This window comes from Pagrus pagrus (genome assembly GCF_965226575.1).
Source record: "Pagrus pagrus genome assembly, chromosome: 13".
Classification (NCBI taxonomy): Eukaryota; Metazoa; Chordata; class Actinopteri; order Spariformes; family Sparidae; genus Pagrus; species Pagrus pagrus.
In genome coordinates, this window is record NC_140197.1 from 15,849,104 (window position 1) to 15,872,926 (window position 23,823).

The 23,823-nt window shown below is 38.7% G+C and overlaps 1 gene segment (V, D, J or C); it reads left to right on the top strand.

Moving 5' to 3' along the window:
• The first annotated feature begins 10,599 nt into the window (after positions 1-10,599).
• LOC311268486 (Ig heavy chain V region 1-62-3-like) lies at positions 10,600-12,230 on the top strand. The segment is given in 3 exons: positions 10,600-10,642; positions 10,739-10,855; positions 11,914-12,230.
• The last annotated feature ends 11,593 nt before the right edge of the window (positions 12,231-23,823 follow it).

A 23,823-nucleotide genomic window follows, 5' to 3' on the forward strand; every position in this document is an offset into this window, starting at 1 on the left:
GAGCAGCTGTTTTCCTCTCGAGGCTCCAAGTTTCTCTGTATGTCTTCAAACATCTGCTGACACTGAAATTATTAAAAATAATATTCACAGTGAGAATAGTTGTGATAATCATTTACAGCTGTTTCATTTCTGTAAGTTGAGTGTGTAATGAAATGAAAATATCATATGTAAAGCAGAGGTGATTTCCAGGCATGTTTTCACTCTGCAGATATAATAACAGTCAACAGACTCTTCTATTGGCTCCAGTCAGACCAACATTGATGCTTCATGTGTTTGATTCCATGCAAACTCAGTGAGCTTCCTTGTTACTCAGCTATAAAAACTTGACATCAGGCTGTCAGTGGAGTTCACAGCACGTCAGTTTCAACATCAACCATGTTTTCTGTAGCTCTGCTGCTGCTGCTGGCAGCTGGATGTGAGTCTCTCTGGATTTGTCAAAGTCAACAGTTCTTCTTTTGGAGTTTAACTTGATCATTTGTTACAAAACATTTTCTTGTTTTAACAGGTGTGAAGTGTGAACAGTTGACACAGCCAGCCTCTGTGACTGTGCAGCCAGGTCAACGTCTGACCATCACCTGTCAGGTCTCTTATTCTGTTAGCAGCTATCACACACACTGGATCAGACAGCCTGCAGGCAAAGGACTGGAGTGGATTGGAGGGGCACGTGTGGGATACAGCACACGCTACAAAGATTCACTAAAGAACAAGTACAGTATCAACACAGACTCTTCCAGCAACACAGTGACTCTAAATGGACAGAATGATCAGCCTGAAGACACTGCTGTGTATTACTGTGCCAGAGAGACACAATAACACAAACCATCAGTAGACCTGAACAAAAACCCCTCAGTGCCTGAACACTTGTAACATGAAGCCACCAGAGGAGGAGCCCTCAGACCACTAATGATTTCAACACCAGTTCACTGTTACAGTAAAGAAAGGAACAGACACATTAAACAATGATAAAGAAAAGTGAATATAACAGGGTTCTTTAAAATACATTAACAATAGTAGTGACATTTTTAATGAAGTGTCTCCTGTCTGACTCACAGCATTCATGTGAATTAATGAAAGAAATATTTAAGGTCATGTGTTTTACAAAGCTTTTCATCCCATTTTCATTCCTACAGGGATTTTCTTTCCCCTGATGTCCTGAAAATGGTTCCACTGTCTACACTTTGTCCAAAAGTCAACAGAATTATATAGTGAACATAAGTAGAAATACTCACTTCAGTGGTATTTTAAAATGAATAAACGTTTCACATGATGCAGACTGCGCAATATTGAAACACAATCACCTTAAATAATGTGTTTTTCAGTCTGTTGCACAAATGCAAGAGCATTTTCAAGACAAAATGCAAGAGTGCATCTTGGACTTATTATTCATGCATTACAGTAAATATTCATTCTCCAGTTTCACCAAAGAGTAACTGAGATCCAAGTAGGGCTGTAACGATTCATCGAGTTACCTGAGTTACTCGATTACAAAAATTGGTCGAGGCAAAAACTCTGCCTCGAAGCGTCGTTAAATTCCTATGACGCGCAGGGATCTTGAATGTTCCACACGGACCGTTGTTACTACTGCGTAAAGTGCCGTACACGGACACAGAGAGCCATCGTCGGAGAGCCTGACGGAGAGCCTCTCCGGGCGCATGAAAGATTTTTTAAGTGTCCGTCACTCCGTCGAGGGGAAACGGAGACGGCAAGGGCTGTGATTGGTCCTCTAAACTCACGTCCTCACGCTGGTTCTCCAGCAGCCCGGGGGAGATTGCATTGCGTATCCGCCACCACGACGGAGAACTGCGAAGGCTCGAGATGACATGCCAGAGCAGAATCAGTTTGTGCGCGTTTAAAAAACGTAGATATGATATCTGCTTTACAGACAGTTGAGACCGACGTGACATGTTCTCTCTCTCTGTCTGTCTGTAAGTGTGTGTGCACGTGTGTTTGTTTACGTCGGTCCGGAGCTCCTCCCTTCGTAAAACAGAGCGGAGGAGAATTGTAGATGCGCGACGATGAAGAAATTATTAATTAAACGAACACGGTCCGGACCGGTTCTATAGGAAAAGTGACCTTAAATGACTTCTGTTGTGATTTGGTGCTATGTATAACATAAAATTATATATAACACAGCATGCGTGCACACACATAGGTTGCTAGGTTACCATAGCAAATAGGCCTATCCCAGAGATTATATATTATTTGTTAGTAGGTGGTTAGAAGGTGCAATCCCTTTTTGTAATGTTGTATAAGACAACACTAAGGCAAAATGGCCGTTACTATTTAAGTTTGTATTGATTCATAGTGTTACATGTTATACATGTTTTACAGTAAGTTGAAACTGTATTGTTATTTAATTGTTTGCACTTGCACTAAATGGGTAAATTGCAATAAAGTTTTGGAGCCAAATGTTTGAGTTGTAAGAAATACCTCTGTTTTTTTAAGAAATAAAAGCCAAATGGTTGATCATTTTACAGCCACATCATTTTCGTCATGCATTATTTGTTTTGGTTGTTTAAAAATGCAAAAAAAAAATATATATATATATATATATATATACGATTAATCGATTAATCGATCGATAAAGTGCTAGATTAATCGATTCCAAAAAGAATCGATAGCTACAGCCCTAGATCCAAGTGGATTACAGTTCCTCCCTGTGAGGAGGAGTCAATGCAAAACTCAGATGTCTTCCTCCTCTACTTATCTGACTGCAGAGAGGATGACAGAGAACAGTGGACACACAGTTTAACATGATGGACTATAGGACAGGACTGCTGCTTTTAACTGTCTGCTGGGCAGGTGAAGATCTATATAGCTCTTAATTTTAGATACCTTTTATTTGTGCTGCCAAGCCAATAACATGCATATATTTTTTTGTCTCAACAGGTGTTGATGGTCAGACTCTGACAGAATCTGAACCAGTGGTTAAAAGGCCTGAAGACTCTCACAGATTGACCTGTACAGCCTCTGGATTCACATTCAGCAGCTATGCTATGAACTGGGTCAGACAGGCTCCTGGAAAAGGACTGGAGTGGCTGGCTGAGATCTATCCTAGTGGCAGGACTTACTACTCTGAGTCAGTCAAAGGCCGGTTTACCATCTCCAGAGACAACAGCAGACAGCAGCTGTATCTGCAGATGAACAGTCTGAAGACTGAAGATTCTGCTGTTTATTATTGTGCTCGACAGCCACAGTGACTGGAGTTGGTTGAGCAGCTGTACAAAAACCTGCAGTACTCATCTATACTGGCCTGGTAGAGCCCAAGCATGAAGCATTTTTGTATCATACACAATTATATTGTATTTTTAAATCTGTTCCTGAGAAATATTGATAGTAAACATTAAATGAAACAAAACACAATACTGTTTTTTGATAAAAGGCCCAAAGACAGCACAACAATGTGGTCACTGGAATAAAACTACTACAAAATTTTAACATTTCTACAAATTAAAAGGGAATAATGTCTCTATTTTTTGTGGAATTTAAATGAGTCATAATATGAAGGAGAAAAATAATGTCACAGTTTCTTGTATAAAATCACTAGAGGGCAGTCAGTGACAAGTTTCTCTCTCCCCTGTTACTTAAAGGAGACTCTGTGTTCTCATTGATATTAACTGACTGACTCTCAACACTCAGATGTAGTTTTTGCATTTTGTCTCACAGGTTTCAGTTCCTGAGCAGCTGTTTTCCTCTCGAGGCTCCAAGTTTCTCTGTATGTCTTCAAACATCTGACGACACTGAAATTATTAAAAATCTTTCATGCCAACCAGCAGCATCAGACAGAAGTTTCCATACTGTTTACATGATGCTGTCTGTTGTCACTTTGCTGCTAATACAGGAAGTACACTCAGTGATCAAATGCTGCAACTACAACAAGCTGTTCTTACATTTGAAGTTAATCTTAAATGTGATGTAGGAGGTGCCGACAGTAAATAAATGATCTCAGGAAAACAGCTCACATCATATTTAAAGTGTTTTAATGATTTGAAAACATGCTGAACACACTGTAAACATGTCTTATAGAAAGCAACATTCTTGGTGGTTTCTCCTTTTGTTTCCATGACACATCATCATTAATATTGTAATGCTGATTTTAAAGAATATGTTTTCCATTATCTATGGTTCATGTAATATTCACAGTGAGAATAGTTGTGATAATCATTTACAGCTGTTTCCTTCCTGTAAGTTGGGTTTTAATGAAATGAAAATATCATATGTAAAGCAGAGGTGATTTCCAGGCATGTTTTCACTCTGCAGATATCATAACAGTCAACAGACTCTTCTATTGGCTCCAGTCAGACCAACATTGATGCTTCATATGTTTGATTCTACTGTATGCAAACTCAGTGAGCTTCCTTGTTACTCAGCTATAAAAACTTGACATCAGGCTGTCAGTGGAGTTCACAGCACGTCAGTTTCAACATCAACCATGTTTTCTGTAGCTCTGCTGCTGCTGTTGGCAGCTGGATGTGAGTCTCTCTGGATTTGTCAAAGTCAGCAGTTCTTTTGCAGTTTAACTTGATCATTTGTTACAAAACATTTTCTTTTTTAACAGGTGTGAAGTGTGAACAGTTGACACAGCCAGCCTCTGTGACTGTGCAGCCAGGTCAACGTCTGACCATCACCTGTCAGGTCTCTTATTCTGTTAGCAGCCACTACACAGCTTGGATCAGACAGCCTGCAGGGAAAGGACTGGAGTGGATTGGGATGGCAGCTGCTGGATACACAACATTCTACAAAGACTCACTTAAGAACAAGTTCAGTATCGACTTAGACTCTTCCAGTAACACAGTGACTCTAAATGGACAGAATGTGCAGCCTGAAGACACTGCTGTGTATTACTGTGCCAGAAGACCCACAGTGAGAGACAATAACAGGAGAGTCATACAAAAACTACTTCCTCTATTTACCACCACTGGAAACATTCAGTTGTCTCAGTATCACTTATTTGTGAGTAACTGTCAGTCATGAAAGTTCAGAGTTGTGACTCAATATTGAATTCTTATTTTATCTGAACTGAAATTTTACATTTTAAATGAAATTGCAAATTTGTCCCACAAAAAGTCATGAAAACAATTTTTTTTGGCCGTCCAAGATCTCCCAGAAATGTCTGAAATTAAAACATTTTACAAGTTTCAAAATATATACTGCATGTTAGAAGAGTAAAAGTCCTGTTCAATGAGCATTTTCATTATTATTAAAACTTTTCTGCCCCATTTTACAGTTTTTATCAAAATATCTTATTACTTATCAAACCTGTTATTTACAGTCCAAATTAGATTGCAAATATAATTATAGTTTAAGAAATCAAATAAGTCTTATACATATACAAATGTATAATGCATATAAGAAAAACTAAGATCGTAAATGCAGCAGTATCTTTTATTGAATCAAATTTCATGTCCTCAGTTGTATCGTATTACAGTATCACCCATTTCTGTCATTGCTGTTTGTCCGTTCATTCATAAACATGAACAACATTTACCTTTTTGTTTGTTTCTGAGACATTATTTTCTTGAAATATTAGTTTATTGAGAATTTACTGTGTCCATCTGGCAATTGCGTACAATTGGGAAAAAAACATTATTCTACAACAAGAAAGTCAAAAGTAGATAGCAGTGGGGACTAAATCCCCCTAAACACATTGAGAGTAACAGTTTGTACATTTTATATTTAGGAATATAAAGAAGGGAAACACTGTGAATCATTGTCCATTAGCCTGTTGTCAACATGTTCAAACAACCTAATAAATATGATGAGACATCACAAAGTAAACACACACACACACACACACACACACACAGGAGGAGTCAATGCAAAACTCAGATGTCTTCCTCCTCTACTTATCTGACTGCAGAGAGGATGACAGAGAACAGTGGACACAGTTTAACATGATGGACTATAGGACAGGACTGCTGCTTTTAACCGTCTGCTGGGCAGGTGAAGATCTATACTGATCTAGATTTATCTTAAAAGAGCAACAAACTTATAGTAAACGACTGTTTTGTATCTCAACAGGTGTTGATGGTCAGACTCTGACACAATCTGGACCAGTGGTTAAAAGGCCTGGAGAATCTCACAGATTGACCTGTACAGCCTCTGGATTCACATTCAGTGACTATGGTATGAGCTGGGTCAGACAGGCTCCTGGAAAAGGACTGGAGTGGGTTGCTTATGTCTATATCAGCAGTGGTGGCAGTAGCTACATCTACTACTCTGAGTCAGTCAAAGGCCGGTTTACCATCTCCAGAGACAACAGCAGACAGCAGGTGTATCTGCAGATGAACAGTCTGAAGACTGAAGATTCTGCTGTTTATTATTGTGCTCGACAGCCACAGTGACTGGAGTTGGTGCAGCAGCTGTACAAAAACCTACAGTGCTCATCTTTACTGGACTGATAGACCCATAAGAAAGAATTACATTTGTATTTACATATTTTAATTTTTAAGATAATTATCTAAACTGGCCTGATGAAGATCACCATTAACTAATAACAAAAACTATTCAATACATAAATAATTTTTTAAAAAGTCTAACTGTAAACATCACAATCATCTTACATCATTATTGTCCTCACTTCAATCAGTCAAAGAAAATTATATATAATACAAGTACATAATATGCAGCTAAATTGAAATCTTTGTGAGAAACCTATGATGTTTAATTACAAACACAAATATTACTAAAAAAGGACATCTTATTCACTCCATAGTTGAACTTCTTTGAATCCACACCTCAGAGAAAACATTAGCTGACAAAAAACAGCATTTGTGTAGTAATTGCAAGTTTTCAGCAGAGATTTACACGTGTACTACAGTAATCAGTTTTTAGTATCCAAGTTTTTCTGGTTGTCTGTGGCTTCAAACATCCACAATATGAAAACTGACCCTTTGAAAATTCAGGCTTTAAACCAGCTGCAGCAGACTGAAGTATTCAATTATATGATCTTGCCCAAGTCACCTTTGTTTGCGATTAAAATATAAAAACAAAAGCAAACATATGAATTCATACGTTAATAAATCTTACAGTTGTAATAAAATGTGTTTTTCATGATCCTAAAGATTAAACTTTTATGCATTTTACATTATAATATTAATCAAAGAACTGAAGCCATTATGTAACTTATTTGACTCAAGTTTATAACGAACAATCTGCTGGATGCTTTGACAAAAATATAATGAAATAGAAAAATCAAATTTTCTAATTTGACTTTAAAAGCAGAATGTGATGTAGGAGGAGCTTCCTGTAAACAAACTCTCACAGTGATCCAGTTTACATCATATTTAAAGAGGACTCATGGATTTGAAAACAGAAGCTCACTTTGAACATGGCTTACAGAAAGCTGACACTCCTGGCTGTTGCTCTGTTTGTTTCGACTGGTGCTGAAGGTTGGACCATAACAGAGTCTGAACCAGCAGTTAAAAGACCTGGAGAGTCTCACAGACTCACCTGCACAACATCTGGATTTAACTTTGGAGGCTCAGTCTGGAACTGGATCAGACAGGCTCCTGGAAAAGGACTGGAGTGGATCGCTTATATAGACACAGCTAGTACTCCTATCTTTTACTCCCAGTCAGTTCAGGGTAGATTCACCATCTCCAGAGATGACTCCAGCAGTAAAGTCTATCTACAGATGAACAGTCTGAAGACGGAGGACACAGCAGTGTATTACTGTGCCAGAGAGACACAGTGAGAGACAATAACAGGAGAGTCATACAAAAACTACTTCCTCTTCTAATTGAGTTGTGCTGCAAAAAGTCACAGAGAATCAGAGTAGAGACTTTATGAATAACAAAAAGTCTGTGTTGCCTGTTTTTCCTTGGAAGTTTAGAGGAGATGTAAAAAAGTCCATGGGAGAAACTTCTGATCATGAAAGAATGTTTTTTGGTTTTGTATCTCCTGTTTAATTTGTGCAATGACATTGTAACTTACTGTCACTTACACGTGGCATACTTATACAGTATGAGCAGACCCTGGGTGCCTGAGGTACAGACACCTTGGAGAATGAGCCTTGGAAAATCTAGATAATAATAATGAGTTAAGAGACGACATTGCCCAAGTGTTACACACACATTTTCTGGTGCCCTCCTGTCAGATGACAATTTTTCTGATGTATGGCACACTGTATAAAGCTGATCTGTTGACATATCTGTGTTTGGAGTACAGATCAATCAATCAATTTGAATAAGTACCATTATTGCATCTGTTTCATGTTGACTTTTATACCTCATTTCTGATTTGTAAGTACAAAATGGCCTTTACGTTGGAGCCCAACAGTTCTAACTCCACAAGCAAGACAGTTTTCTACAAAAAACTAAAAAGCTAAAAGAAATTTTACTGCTAAAACTTTTAACGGCCCTGTTGACTCAAAGTTCCAATATAGAGCTGACAGACCAGCACAGATGTGGAGACACTGTGTTAAAAGTAAAAACAATGCATCCAGAATTTTACTTGAGAAAAAGTATTTAACATGTTTTAACATGAAAACTGAGTAAAAGTACTCTTACTCTACTCTCTTGCATTAAAAAAGACCCTCGTGCTTATCTCAAAGAAAAGTAACACATAATGTTTCCTCCACAGGATTCAGGTGTGTCTCTTACCTTTGAGCTTTGAACTTTGAACTTTCTTTCACATAAGAGAAACTACTAAGTTCCTGTTCATGCAACGTTACAGCATCTATACTTATCTGACTGCAGAGAAGATGTGGACACATTTTACTATGAAGGAAATAGTTACAGTCCCCCCTTTGTAACGCTAGAGGGCAGACGAGGACTGACTGTGTTTTTAATGCTGCTCACTTGGCCTTACATGGAACACATGGCAGGAAGTAAACCACCAACACAATTACTATTAATGTCTTCAAACTGAAGACAAACCAAACCACCAGCTAAACATGCAACGTGTTTTCACTATGTCTCTAACTACATTTCTGATACTATCACTGGCTTCTGGTGAATACAAGCTTCTGAACTCTTTAATTTCTATGTCAAGGTTTCTGTTTGGCTCCATTCTGATCAAACTGCTTTTCTCTCCAGGTGTTTGCACTCAGACTCTGACCGAGTCTGAACCAGTGGTGAAGCGGCATGGAGAATCCCACAGACTGACCTGTACATATGCAGGAATATCAGATGATGCTGCTGATATCAGCTGGATCAGACGAGCTGAAGGAAAAGGACTGGAGTGGGTTTCCCACATTTCTGCTCCAAGTGGAAGCACTAAACGTTATTCCACATCGGTCCAGAATCGCTTCACCATCTCCAGAGACAACAGCAGACATCAGGTGTATCTGCAGATGAACAGTCTGACGGCTGAAGACTCTGCTGTTTATTATTGTGCTCGAGAGCCAGAGTGACTGGAGTTGGTTGAGCAGCTGTACAAAACCTACAGTGCTCATCTCTACTCCACTGGGATGAGACAGTGTTGTGATTTCTTTCCTTTTCTCTTTTGTGGTTATTTTTTAATCAAAATCGTGAAAAATTAAGGAGAATGATTATTTACCGGCTACAATAACCATTAAAAACACAAGAAAACAAATGTTTAACAGTAACAGTCACCCCCTCAAAAACAGCCAAGAACAGCACAACAGTCTGGTTGCTGAAATAATTTTTTGGGTCCGATCAAAGAAACACACACAAGTCAAAACTCTGCATTTCACATAAACAGATTGAAAATAATAAAAAAATAAAATCGGTTTTAGGTTGTTGTTTTTTTGTACACATGAAGTTCAGAGTGTGAACAGTAAATATTTTGTTGAGCTGAGCATAAATGTGAATGTTTAACTCCTCTTGTGTCAGACGATTAGTGAAAAAAACATACTTTCACATTAAACTATGCTTCAGATAATAAACACATTTTATTTCATGCTTTTTAAATAAATGTTCACAACACAACTCCAAGCTCCGACTGCTCGGCACAGGACAGTTGATCCTTCTGTTATATCCTGTCACTGTCCTTCTCTATGCAAAGTGAACTTCCTCACATTCTGCTATGAAGACTTGATTGGAAGTGCACATGTTGGAACGGACATGTTCATCGAAGATTCCCAAAAGTTTAGTTTCGACTTAGACTCTTTCAGTAACACAAAAACACAAAAAACCTGGACAAAAACCCCTCAGTGCCTGAACACTTGTTACGTGAAGCCACCAGAGGAGGAGCCCTCAGACCACTGATGATTTCAACACCAGTTCATGATGAAGAGAGAAACAGTCTGTAGATTTTAGAAAAAGGATCTTAATTCAATTTGACAACAACAGGTTAAATACTTGGATGTTATGATGTGTGATACTTTATTGTATGTTTACAGTGAAAAACAAATAACACTCTTATACATTATTAAATGTAAAAAAATGTAAGTGATGAAGTAAATTTAGTTCACATCTTGAAGACACTGAAAGTTATACAGATCCAAAGTGTGTTTGTCAGTGATTTAAGTTCCTGAACATTTAGTCTTCACTTTGATTCATTTAAATATGTAAGTCAGTGATTTACTGTCATCAGTATGTAAATTAGCCTCCTTGTGTGTTGCCTCATAAGGAAGTGAAGTTTGTGTCAGTGGAGGACAGAAGAGCTCACATCAGATCAGCTTCAACACCAACCATGTTCTCTGTAGCTCTGCTGCTGCTGCTGGCTGCTGGATCCTGTGAGGAGCTTTCAGTGGATTCACACTAATAAACACATTAGAAACACTGAATAGTCAGATGGATGATGGAGATAATGTTGATTTGTGTTTCCACAGGTGTGAACAGTATTGATCTCATCCAGCCAGACTCAATGGTTGTGCAGCCTGGACAGTCTTTGACCATCACCTGTCAGGTCTCTGGTTATTCTTTGACTGATGACAGCTATGCAACAGGTTGGATCAGACAGTGTGAAGGAAAACCAATGGACTGGATTTTGCACCGGTGGGGTGGAGGAGACTTTTACCAAAATAATGCTCTGAAGAACAAGTTCCTTTACCACACACACACTTCTACCAGCTCTGTGACTCTAACAGGACAGAATCTGCAGCCTGAGGACACAGCTGTTTATTACTGTGTACGTCAGCCCACAGTGATACAAACCACCAACAGACCTGCACAAATACCCAGAAACCATGTGACTCAACCACACACGTTATAAACGCTAAAATTAATACAGACAGTGCTGACTGAGGAGTTTATATAAATGAATCTTTACGTAATTCACTGAATCATTAAGGTATTTTTTGTTTGTGCTCGACAGAAGAGGAGTTGAGAATTTTAATGGTAGATCTAAGTTGACTTCCCCTGCAGTCGACATCAGTACAGAAGAGAAGTGAGAAATTTCCCTCAATACAAGATACATGTGACATGTTTTATTAATTTATTTTAATGTATTGCAATGCCTTGAAAAAATGAAAAAAGAAATTCATAACTTAACTACAACTTCAACAGTAGCTACATTTCTTCACAAATGCACAAATAAGATGCAACTTTCCCTGTTGTAATTTGGCCAAGCTGAAAAAAGCTCTAAACTTTCTCAAGCCATTTAGATAAAAGATTATTTTTTTCATGACACCATCAGTCCAGAAATTAGTTTCCAGGACTTTTTTCTACCGTGTCTGCTGTTACTCTACTTATGAAAATGTGTGTGTGTCACATGTTCCCTCTTTAAACCTGTAGAGGAGGTCTATGCAAACTCTTCTCTTATAAACACACCATCAGTAACTTGAGACAGAAACCTGTGACAGCTTGAGATATATTTGAAACACTGAGATCAGAGAGCTCTGAACTACAGTGTTTATCACAGAATGGAAAATACAATCATCTGGAGTTTATTATTTGTAGTTAGTATTCATGGTGAGAAAATTCATTCTGCTTTACTTCTTTTGTAAATGTCAAACCTGTGATTTACAAGTTTGTTGGATATTGATCACATTTTCTTTGCTTACAGGAGTTTGGAGTGAGATCAAACTGGACCAGTCTGCCTCTGAGGTGAAAAGACCTGGAGACACAGTGAAGATGTCGTGTATCATATCTGGGTTTGACATGACGAGCTACTATATTCACTGGATACAACAGAAGCCAGGGAAAGCTCTGGAGTGGATTGGGAGGATGGATACAGGTTCAAACTCTGCTATCTATGCCAGCTCCTTTCAAAGTCGTTCCCTCATGACTGAAGACGTGTCCAGCAGCACTCAGTACCTCGAGGTCAAGAGCCTGACAGCAGAAGATTCTGCTGTTTACTTCTGTGCTCGACAGACACAGTGACTGAAGACAGTGGAGCAGCTGCACAAAAACCTCCACAGACAACAAACATGTGATCTTCATGACATCTGGGTTTACTCACCGCCTGCAAAAGCACTTTGATATACAGTGAGTCCAATATGTATTTGATCCCTTGCTGATTTTGCCGGTTTGCCCACTAATAAAGACATGATCAGTCTATAAATTTATGATAATATGTATTCAAACATGGAGAGACAAAATATCAAAAAGAAATTCCAGAAAATAACTTTAAAGAATATATTTTAATTAATTTGTATATCATTGAGGGAAATAAGTATTTGATCCCTCTGGCCAAACACACTCAATACTTAGTGGCAAAGCCTTTGTTTGCAAGCACAGCAGTGAGACGTTTTTTGTAGTTAACCACAAGTTTAGCACACACACCAGGTGGAATTTTGGCCCACTCTTCTTTGCAGATCCTCTCTAAATCATGAAGGTTGGTGGGCTGTCGCCTGGCCACTCTGACCTTCAGCTCCCTCCATAGATTTTCGATCGGATTGAGGTCCGGTGACTGGCTGGGCCATTCCATGACCTTGATGTGATGTTTCTTGAGCCAATCCTTTGTTGCCTTTGCTGTGTGCTTCGGGTCATTATCATGTTGGAAGACCCAACCACGGCCAATTTTCAGCTTCCTGGCAGAGGGGAGGAGGTTGTCCTTCAGGATTGTACGGTACATGGCTCCATCCATCTTCCCAGTGATGCGGTGAAGTAGCCCTGTACCCTTGGCGGAGAAACACCCCCAAAACATTATGCTTCCACCTCCATGCTTGACGGTGGGCACAGTGTTCTTGGGGTCATAAGCAGCATTTTTTTTCCTCCACACATGACGGGTAGAATTGAGGCCAAAAAGCTCAATTTTGGTCTCGTCCGACCACATAACTTTCTCCCAATAACTTGGTTCATCTTTCAGGTGATCATTGGCGTACTTAAGGCGCGCGTCCACATGTGCCTTCTTGAGAAGGGGTACCTTTCGGGCACTGCGGGATGTTAACCCATTGCTGCGCAAAGTGTTGCCTATTGTTTCCTTGCAAACTGTGGTCCCAGCTGCCTTCAGGTCATTTGCCAACTCCTGCCGAGTGGTTGCAGGATGATTTTTGACCGTTCTCAGAATCATTGCTACCCCACGAGGTGGAATCTTCTTAGGAGCACCGGACCGAGGTCTGTTGATGATCATGTTATGCTTTTTAAATTTTCTTACAATTGCACCAATGGTTGTTACCTTCAAATCCAACACCTTGCTAATCTTTTTGTACCCCATTCCAGCTTTGTGGAGATCAACAATCCTGACTCTGAGGTCCTGAGACAGCTCTTTGGTCTTCCCCATGGTGAACAGTTTGGAATCTGTCTGATTGTCTGATTCTGTGAACAGGTGTTTTTCACACGGGTGATTAGTGAGAACAGGTGGCTTCAGTTCAGGTAACAAGTCGATTGGGAGTGTCTACCTGGTCTGTAAAAGCCAGAACTCCTAATGAATACTAAGGGATCAAATACTTATTTCCCTCAATGAAATACAAATCAATTAATATATATTCCTTAGGTTCATTTTCTGGATTTTTTTTTTGATATTCTGTCTCTCCATGTTTGAATACATATTATCATAAATTTATAGACTGATCATGTCTTTATTAGTGGGCAAACCGGCAAAATCAGCAAGGGATCAAATACATATTGGACTCACTGTATCTACATTGGATTCCCACAGAGTTTACTGTAAACTAATAACTAAATATTTATTCTCTTTACGTTACATCACTCACAGTAACAGAGTTTCTTCAGTTGTGAAAACATTAAATAACACTATATTTCTAATGTCATCTACATAAGTACAAACTCTTAATGTCATAAATCCCCAACAAACATTCAGATTATTGGTGGATTGTTTAACATGATAAAATGACAATTCAACAAATTTAAAGAATACAAATGATACAAATACAAAGAAAAAAAAAATGGGTATTGGTGATCATAAGACCACTGCAGATTAGTATTTAGCGCATATGCTGTCTACAGGAAGTAATGAGAAACATTGACGCTGAGACAAATTATATGTGAATTTGTTTGAATGAATGCTGTTTGGAAATGTGACAGATTCCTGAACCAAATTTCACATTTTGGAGTGTTACTAAAATAAATTAGGGAAATGTTTCCTCCCTGTGAGGAGGAGTCAATGCAAAACTCAGATGTCTTCCTCCTCTACTTATCTGACTGCAGAGAGGATGACAGAGAACAGTGGACACACAGTTTAACATGATGGACTATAGGACAGGACTGCTGCTTTTAACTGTCTGCTGGGCAGGGGAAAATTTACACTGATCTAAATTTGTCTTAAAAGAGCAACAAACTTATAGTGAATCACTGTTTTGTGTCTTGACAGGTGTTGATGGTCAGACTCTGACAGAATCTGAACCAGTGGTTAAAAGGCCTGGAGAATCTCACAGATTGACCTGTACAGCCTCTGGATTCACATTCAGCAGCTATGCTATGAACTGGGTCAGACAGGCTCCTGGAAAAGGACTGGAGTGGATCTCTTTTATACACACAGGCAGTTCTCACATCTTTTACTAACAGTCAGTCAAGGGTAGATTCACTATCTCCAGAGATGACTCCAGCAGTAAACTATACCTACAGATGAACAGTCTGAAGACCGAGGACACAGCAGTGTATTACTGTGCCAGAGAGACACAGTGAGAGACAATAACAGGAGAGTCATACAAAAACTACTTCCTCTTCCAAATGAGCTGCACATAGTCACAGATAATTAGAATAGAGACTTTTTAAATAACAAAAAGTCTGGTTTGTGTGTTTTTCCTTGGAAGTAATGTTTAAAGGAGATGTATAAAGTCTATTGGAGAAACTTCTGATCATAAAATAATGTTTTTATACTCACACAGTAGAAGCAGACCCTGGTGTCTGGAGGTTCACACACTCAAAGATGAGCCTTGGAGAATCTGGACTCCCTTAATAATGAGTTAAGAGATGACACTGATCAAGTGTTACACACACATTTTCTGGTGCCCTCCTGTCAGGTGACAATCTGTCTGATACTGTATAAGGCTGATGTGTTGACATATCTGTGTTTGGAATACAGGTTCTCAATCCATTTGGCGGCAAGATTCCAACAAAGATGGACACTATCTGAGTCAAGAAAAAGAAATGTTGTCTTTCCTTTATCATACCCTGTGTGCCTCTTGACAGAATCAGTAAGAAACTGAGCTAGAATGACAAAGCATATGAATTAATTAAACTGTTGAGTTTGTTGTTTTGGACACCTATTTTGTGGAGCTCTGAGAGATAACGTCCCCAGCTCAGTACAGTAGTACAGATACAGGTGTGAGCACTCCCATGACGCATTGACGACACATTAGAGGTCTGATCACTCACCATTTGGAGGAGGTCTTAGATGGATGTTACCACAGTCTTTGAGCAGTGTGTTGGCACGTGTGCTCTGGGCCACATTAAAAAAACACCTAGTCAACAAAGCTCTAAAGTTTTACATCTTCAGTTAAAGATTGTCATTTAGAATAAAGATTTTTTTTTTCCATGACACCATCAGTCCAGAAATTAGTTGCCAGGACTTTTTTCTACAGTGTCTGCTGTTACTCTACTTATGAAAATGTGTGTGTGTCACATGTTCCCTCTTTAAACCTGTAGAGGAGGTCTATGCAAACTCTTCTCTTATAAACACACCATCAGTAACTTGTGACAGAAACCTGTGACAGCTTGAGATATATCTGAAACACTGAGATCAGAGAGCTCTGAACTACATTGTTTAGCACAGAATGGGAAATACAATCATCTGGAGTTTATTATTTGTCGTTAGTATTCATGGTGAGAAAATTAATTCTGCTTTACTTCTTTTGTAAATGTCAAACCTGTGATTTACACGTTTGTTGGATAATGATCACATTTTCTTTGCTTACAGGAGTTTGGAGTGAGATCAAACTGGACCAGTCTGCCTCTGAGGTGAAAAGACCTGGAGACACAGTGAAGATGTCATGTATCATATCTGGTTATAGCATGACGAGCTACAATATTCACTGGATACGACAGAAGCCAGGGAAAGCTCTGGAGTGGATTGGGTGGATGAGCACAGGTCACAACTCTGCTAGCTATGCCAGCTCCTTTCAAAGTCGTTTCCTCATGACTGAAGACGTGTCCAGCAGCACTCAGTACCTCGAGGTCAAGAGCCTGACAGCAGAAGATTCTGCTGTTTACTTCTGTGCTCGACAGACACAGTGACTGAGGACAGTGGAGCAGCTGCACAAAAACCTCCACAGACAACAAACATGTGATCTTCATGACATCTGGGTTTTCTCACCACCTGCAAAAGCACTTTGATATATCTACATTGGTTTCCCACAGAGTTTACTGTAAACTCATGAATAATATTTATTCTCTTTACGTTACATCACTCACTGTAACAGAGTTTCTTCAGTTGTGAAAACATTAAATAACACTATATTTCTAATGCCATCTACATAAGTACAAACTCTTAATGTCATAAATTCCCCCGAACAAATATTCAGATTATTGGTGAATTGTTTAACATGATAAAATGACAATTCAACAAATTTAAAAAATACGAATGATACAATTACAAATAAAATAAAAATGGATATTGGTGATCATAAGAACACTGCAGATTAGTATTTAGCGCATATGCTGTCTACAGGAAGTGATGAGAAACATTGACACTGAGACAAATTATATGTGAATTTGTCTGAATGAATGCTGTTTGGAAATGTGACAGATTCCTGAACCAAATTTCATATTTTGGTGTGTTACTAAAAAAAAAACAAACAGGGGAATGTTCCTCCCTGTGAGGAGGAGTCAATGCAAAACTCAGATGTCTTCCTCCTCTACTTATCTGACTGCAGAGAGGATGACAGAGAACAGTGGACACACAGTTTAACATGATGGACTATAGGACAGGACTGCTGCTTTTAACTGTCTGCTGGGCAGGTGAAGATCTTCCAAGAATTTGATCAGACATATTTTCATTTGTGCTGTGAATGTAACTCATCACATGTACGTCTTTTTTGTCTTGACAGGTGTTGATGGTCAGACTCTGACAGAATCTGAACCAGTGGTTAAAAGGCCTGGAGAATCTCACAGATTGACCTGTACAGCCTCTGGATTCACATTCAGTGACTACCAGATGCACTGAGTCAGACAGGCTCCTGGAAAAGGACTGGAGTGGATCGCTTATATCAGTAGTCCTAGTGGTAGCACCCAATACTACTCTGAGTCAGTCAAAGGCCGGTTCACCATCTCCAGAGACAACAGCAGACAGCAGGTGTATCTGCAGATGAACAGTCTGAAGACTGAAGATTCTGCTGTTTATTATTGTGCTCGAGAGCCACAGTGACATGGAGTTGGTTAAGCAGCTGTACAAAAACCTGCAGTACTCATCTTTACTGGCCTGGAAGAGCTCGAGCATGAAGTATTTCATATCACACATAATCATATTATATTAAATTATATTATTAAATCTGTTCCTGAGAAATATTGATAGTAAATATTAAATGAAACAAAACACAATAAAGATTTGTTGTTGATAAAAGGCCCAAAGACAACACAACAATGTGGTCTCTGAAATAAAACTACTACAAATTTAAACATTTCTACAAATTAAGAGGCAATAATGTCTCTGAATTTTGTGAAATCTAAATTAGTCATAATATGAAGGAGAAAAATAATGTTACAGTTTCTTGTATAAAATCACTAGAGGGCAGTCAGTGACAAGTTTCTCTCTCCTCTGTTACTTAAAGGAGACTCTGTGTTCTCATTGATATTAACTGACTGACTCTCAACACTCAGATGTAGTTTTTGCATTTTGTCTCACAGGTTTCAGTTCCTGAGCAGCTGTTTTCCTCTCGAGGCTCCAAGTTTCTCTGTATGTCTTCAAACATTTGCTGACACTGAAATTATTAAAAATCTTTCATGCCAACCAGCAGCATCAGACAGAAGTTTCCATACTGTTTACATGATGCTGTCTGTTGTCACTTTGCTGCAAATACAGGAAGTACACTAAGTGATCAAATGCTGCAACTACAACAAGCTGTTCTTACATTTGAAGTTAATCTTAAATGTGATGTAGGAGGTGCTGACAGTAAATAAATGATCTCAGGAAAACAGCTCACATCATATTTAAAGTGTTTTAATGATTTGACAACATGTTGAACAAACTGTAAACATGTCTTATAGAAAGCAACATTCTTGGTGGTTTCTCTTTTGTTTCCACGACACATCATCATTAATATTGTAATGTTGATTTTAAGGATTTTTTTTTCCATTGTCTATGGTTCATTTAATATTCACAGTAAGATTAGTTGTGATAATCATTTACAGTTGTTTCATTTCTGTTAATACAGCGGCATTTTCAAAATGTTACAGTTGAGTGTGTAATGAAATGAAAATATCATATGTAAAGCAGAGGTGATTTCCAGGCATGTTTTCACTCTGCAGATATAATAACATTCAACAGACTCTTCTATTGGCTCCAGTCAGACCAACATTGATGCTTCATGTGTTTGATTCTATGCAAACTCAGTGAGCTTCCTTGTTACTCAGCTATAAAAACTTCACATCAGGCTGTCAGTGGAGTTCACAGCACGTCAGTTTCAACATCAACCATGTTTTCTGTAGCTCTGCTGCTGCTGTTGGCAGCTGGATGTGAGTCTCTCTGGATTTGTCAAAGTCAACAGTTCTTCTTTTGCAGTTTAACTTGATCATTTGTTACAAAACATTTTCTTTTTTTAACAGGTGTGAAGTGTGAACAGTTGACACAGCCAGCTACTACTCAGCTTGGATCAGACAGCCTGCAGGGAAAGGACTGGAGTGGATTGGGATGAAAAATACTGGAAGCTCATCCTACAAAGATTCCCTAAAGAACAAGTTCAGCATCGATTTAGACTCTTCCAGTAAAACAGTGACTCTAAATGGACAGAATGTGCAGCCTGAAGACACAGCTGTGTATTACTGTGCCAGAGAGACACAATCACAGGAGAGTCATACAAAAACTACTTCCTCTATTTACCACCAGTGGAAACATTCAGTTCTCTTAGTATCACTTTTTTGTGAGTAACTGTCAGTCATGAAAGTTCAGAGCTGTAACTCAATATTGAACTCTTATTTTAAATAAACTGAAATGTTTAATGCTAAATTCAATTCAAAATTTGTCACACAAAAAGTCATGAAAATGATCTTGTTTGGCCGTCCCAAGATCTCCCAACAAACTTGTGAAATGTTCTAACAAAAAGTTGTTGGAAAAGTAAAAGTCCTGTTTCAGGAGCATTCAAGTTGTTTTGATTAAAACTTCTCTGCCCCATTTTACAGTTCTAATCAAAATATCTTATTACTTGTCTAACCTGTTATTAACAGTCCAAATTAGAGCACAAATATAGTGATAGTTTAAGAAATCAAATTGTACATCCTTGTAAGTCTTTAGTACATATAAGATAAACTAATTTCATGATGAAAAAAGAGTGTAAATGCAGCACTATCTTTTATTGAATCAAGTTTTATGTCCTCAGTTGTACTGTTTTATATCAGGTATTACAACATATGAACAGCAGTTACCTTTTTGTTTGTTTTGGACAGATTCCAGTCAGATAATCAACAAACCTCAGTCCAGATAAAAAAATTAAGCATTTATATAAGAAAAAGGGGTTTGTTGGTTTAGCTCAGTTTATTTGTAGCAGTCCCATTGTTTAAGACTTGCTATCTTTCTTTGTTTTGGGCTGATTTTCCAAAATCCCTCTGGACTAATTGCAGGGAATTCTGATCACCTGTGAGCAGGGTGGGGAGACTGACTCCTGATTGAGGAGTGGAGGCAGCTTGGGGCATTTCCATCCCAGCCAATCATGGTGTGACGATGCCCTTTTGTGAAGGCTTAAGAGAGGTGGGGAATGGCACCCTGGTGGTTCTCACCCTCATTCTGAATCTGTCCCTGACTCACTGAGAACCTTAGATTAGATTGCCAGCCAGAACCTGTGGACTTTTTAGGCCCTATTGTACGGGGATTGTGGGGAAACTGTGTTTATTCTGGTAAAATAAATTTGAAACTTTTGTATTCTTGAAGTTTGGCTCTTTGGTCTCCTCAGTGTTGCTCTCCACCCGATAAAAAAGAACCCACCTTTCTTCCCTGCAACATGAAACGACAAGCATCATCAATTTAAAAAAATAATTAACGACACAATTAAATGAAACTTTAACAGAGTGCCTGTACATGAGCCACCCCCTCCTCATGATATCCGGATGCAAATCTTCAGTCTGTGCAGTGTACTTCTGTCCTGCTGACTGCTCTTGTACTCTGTGTGGAGCATCAGAGGTCACATCTCCAGCCTCAGGATGATGAACACACTCACTCTTCTGCTGGTTGCTCTCTCTCTCTGCCCTGTGAGTCCTCCTGCTTCTTGCTGTTTTATCTTTTATCACACAACATGGACTGATGGTCAGTCAGTGATAGCAGAAAACCTCCCAGATGACTGTCTCACTTTCTTCTGTGGTTCCTCTCGTCTTTCCTCTCATCAGGTTGTACAGGTCAGAGTATGGAGTCTATTCCTTCCAGTTCAGTAGTGAAAAAGCCTGGGGAGACTCTCAGTCTGTCCTGCAGGGGATCTGGCTTCACATTCAGCTGCTGCACTATGAACTGGATCAGACAACCTGCAGGAAAAGGACTGGAATGGATCGGGGAAGGCTGGACTGATGCCAGTAAAAACACGCATACCAGCAGTGTGCAAGGACGTGCAGAAATCAGTAGAGATGACAGCAACAGCATGGTGTATCTAAGACTGTCCAACTTAAAGCCAGAGGACTCTGCTGTGTATTACTGTGCCAAACACACACTGGTTAAAGGAAGCAGAGAAGCTTTACAAAAACTCCACAGAACATTTGTTTACAAAGACCTACAGGTGGCAGCAGAACATATGAAGTCAGATGACACTAACTAAGGAGAGTATGACAGTGACTCTAAACACTCACATGCATGGATCATATGAAAACGACAGCTGATGTTGTGGTTTGTGACTTCCTGTTTCTCAGTGTTACATTTAACATGTGTTTTTCTACAACAATGATGTTTTATAATGTTCCCATTATTAATGTTTAACAGCAAGTGTTGAGAATATTTGAACATTTACATGATATATCCAGTATATGGATGGACCACCAAATAAATACATCTTACTGGTGTGTGAATAAACATCACTGTTAAATAACTTCAAAAACATCTTTATCATTAAAACAATCACAATAAAAATCTTAAAATATATAAAATAATATGATGATGTCATTCTCGTTTTGTCCAGAGGTGTGTGAGATGTGGTGTGTTTCTCTGTGAGGAGGAGGAGTCGATGCAAAACTCTGATCTCTTCATCTCTACATATGTGTTGCAGAGTGAAGGACAGAGACTGAATCACTGACATACACACTGTAGACTGGACAGAGACAACTGGCTTTTACAATGATCAGACCTGATTATCTGGCTGTTTTTCTCATCCTGTCTATTAACTGGGCAGGTAAGAACAATGATTGTTTTTCTGACAAACCTCCCGCTACAAAGACAACATGGCTGCATTACAGTAACTAATGTGCTGTTTAACTGTCTGTAGGTACTGAGGGTCAAACACTGACTGAGTCTGAACCAGCAGTTAAAAGGCCTGGAGGATCCCACAGACTGACCTGCACATATTCAGGGTTTGGTGGCAATAGCTGGAACGCTTGGATCAGACAGGCTGCTGGAAAAGGACTGGAATGGGTTGCTACTATCAGTGGTAGCAGTGGTAGCATCTACTACTCTGAGTCAGTCAAAGGCCGGTTTACCATATCCAGAGACAACAGCAGACAGCAGGTGTATCTGCAGATGAACAGTCTGAAGACTGAAGATTCTGCTGTTTATTATTGTGCTCGAGAGCCACAGTGACTGGAGTTGGTTGAGCAGCTGTACAAAAACCTGCAGTACTCATCTTTACTGGGCTGATAGACCCATAAGAAAGAATTACATTTGTATTTACATCTTTTAATTTTTAAGAGAATCATCTAAACTGGCCTGATAAAGATCACCATTAAGCAATAACAAAAACTATTTAATACATAAATAATTTAAAAAAGTCTAACTGTAAACATCACAATCATATTACATCATTCCTGTCCTCACTTCTATCAGTCAAAGAAAATTATATATAATACAAGTACATATATATAATACATGCAGCTTAATTTAAATCTTTGTGAGAAACCTATGATGTTTAATTACAAACACAAATATTACTAAAAAAGGACATCTTATTCTTTCCATAGTTGAATTTCTTGGAATCCACACCTCAAACCCACCTTAAAGAAAACAGTAGCTGACAAAAAACAGCATTTGTGTAGTAATTGCACATTTTCAGCAGAGATTTACACGTGCACTACAGCAATCAGTTTTTAGTATCCAAGTTTTTCTGGTTGTCTGTGGCTTCCAACATCCACAATATGAAAACTGAACCTTGAAAATTCAGGCCTTAAACCAGCTGCAGCAGACTGAAGTATTAAATTATATGATCATGGTTACGTCACCTTTGTTTGCAATTAAAATATAAAAACAAAAGGAAATATATGAATTAATACATTATAAATCTTACAATTATAATAACATGTTTTTCATGATCCTAAAATTCCAGATTAAACTGTTTAGCATTTTACATTATGATATTAATCAAAGAATTGATGTGATTATGTAACTTATTTGACTCAAGTTTATAACAACCAATCTGCTGGATGCTTTGACAAAAATATAATGAAATAGAAAAATCAAATTTTCTAATTTGACTTTAAAAGCAGAATGTGATGTAGGAGGAGCTTCCTGTAAACAAACTCTCACAGTGACCCAGTTTACATCATATTTAAAGAGGACTCATGGATTTGAAAACAGAAGCACACTTTGAACATGGCTTACAGAAAGCTGACACTCCTGGATGTTGCTCTGTTTGTTTCGACTGGTGCTGAAGGTCGGACCATAACAGAGTCTGAACCAGCAGTTAAAAGACCCGGAGAGTCTCACAGACTCACCTGCACAACATCTGGATTTGACTTTGAAGGCTCGGTCTGGAACTGGATCAGACAGGCTCCTGGAAAAGGACTGGAGTGGATCGCGCTTGTACACACAGACAGTACTCCAATCTTTTACTCCCAGTCAGTCAAGGGTAGATTCACCATCTCCAGAGATGACTCCAGCAGTAAAGTCTATCTACAGATGAACAGTCTGAAGACGGAGGACACAGCAGTGTATTACTGTGCCAGAAGAGACACAGTGAGAGACAATAACAGGAGAGTCATACAAAAACTACTTCCTCTTCTAATTGAGTTGTGCTGCACAAAGTCACAGAGTTAGAGTAGAGACTTTATAAATAACAAAAAGTCTGTGTTGCCTGTTTTTCCTTGGAAGTAATGTTTAGAGGAGATGTAAAAAAGTCCATGGGAGAAACTTCTGATCATGAAAGAATGTTTTTTGGTTTTGTATCTCCTGTTTAATTTGTGCAATGACATTGTAACTTACTGTCACTTACACTTGGCATACTTATACAGTATAAGC